General features: G+C 28.3%; 1 long non-coding RNA gene across 1 annotated transcript; it reads left to right on the plus strand.

Moving 5' to 3' along the window:
* Nucleotides 1-234: 234 nt before the first annotated feature.
* On the plus strand, nt 235-1,038 carry LOC127096806 (uncharacterized). The gene is made up of 2 exons (XR_007792829.1): nt 235-353; nt 856-1,038. It is a non-coding gene; the product is annotated as an uncharacterized LOC127096806 (long non-coding RNA).

A 1,038-nucleotide genomic window follows, 5' to 3' on the forward strand; every position in this document is an offset into this window, starting at 1 on the left:
AATGAAATGATAAAATAAAAATAAGAATGAAAATAAAAATTATAAAAAAGTTGATTTGTTTGAAGATATTACTAAGTAAGAATTACAAAGATTAATCTTTAAAAAATAACTAAGAAAATTTATTCACATTAATTAAACAAATAATATTAATAACTAATAAATAAAAAAATAAACATGAGCCAAAAAGGGGTATATGAAGGAGTAAGGGATGTTTTGGCTCATGGGAAATCCAATTCGGATCTTGGGCGGGTTAAATTTAACCCCAAGAAGAAGAAGCAGAATCGAACCTAACAATGTATGAAAAATCCTCTGAAAGGGTCCGGATTTGCGACGGGAGGAGTCGCTGAATGATGGTCGGTGATTGCTTTTCGGTGATTGATTTTCCTTCTTACTCCTATTTCTATTTGTTTCTGTTTTTTTTTGTTATGTGTTGTTTTAAAATTTGATGTTTGGTTATTGAAAGTTTTCTGCTGCTGTTTTTTTTTTTGTTTGTGTTTGAAATGTGATGGTTGCTTGAAAATATGTTTCTTTCTGAGGTTTGAGTATGATAAAAAAATAGGGGTTTCTTTAAGAATTTTTTTTATGTTACTGCCCCTAATTTTTATCTTTTTTTTCGTTCAAATTTTTGGTCTATCTTGGTCTTATAGTGTCGATGTAGGGCTTTGAGGAGATTTTATGGATGAAAGTGGAAGGAATCAAAATTATTTTAATATTGCTACAGAAAGATGGTTAATTTTGATCAAAGTTCTCCTGTATTGATGCTTATGATAACTTGCATTTTCACTTTATTATGTTTGACTCATTTGCTTGTGTATTTTCTATTAAGAACTAATAAGTTATTGCCTTTGCACACAGGTTTAACAATACAAAAACAAAAAATCTACTATGCTCTTACACATGAAGAGCCAAGAGGGTAAAGGCAAAAAAAAGTCAGTAAACTTCAAAAGAGGGACCACACATACAAATGTTTTTTTTGTAAATTTTGTTAGATTTAATGTAAAACAAATGTATTATTTGTTATAAATATAAAATTTATTA

Source organism: Lathyrus oleraceus, chromosome 6 (assembly GCF_024323335.1).
Source record: "Lathyrus oleraceus cultivar Zhongwan6 chromosome 6, CAAS_Psat_ZW6_1.0, whole genome shotgun sequence".
NCBI classification, from domain to species: Eukaryota; Viridiplantae; Streptophyta; class Magnoliopsida; order Fabales; family Fabaceae; genus Lathyrus; species Lathyrus oleraceus.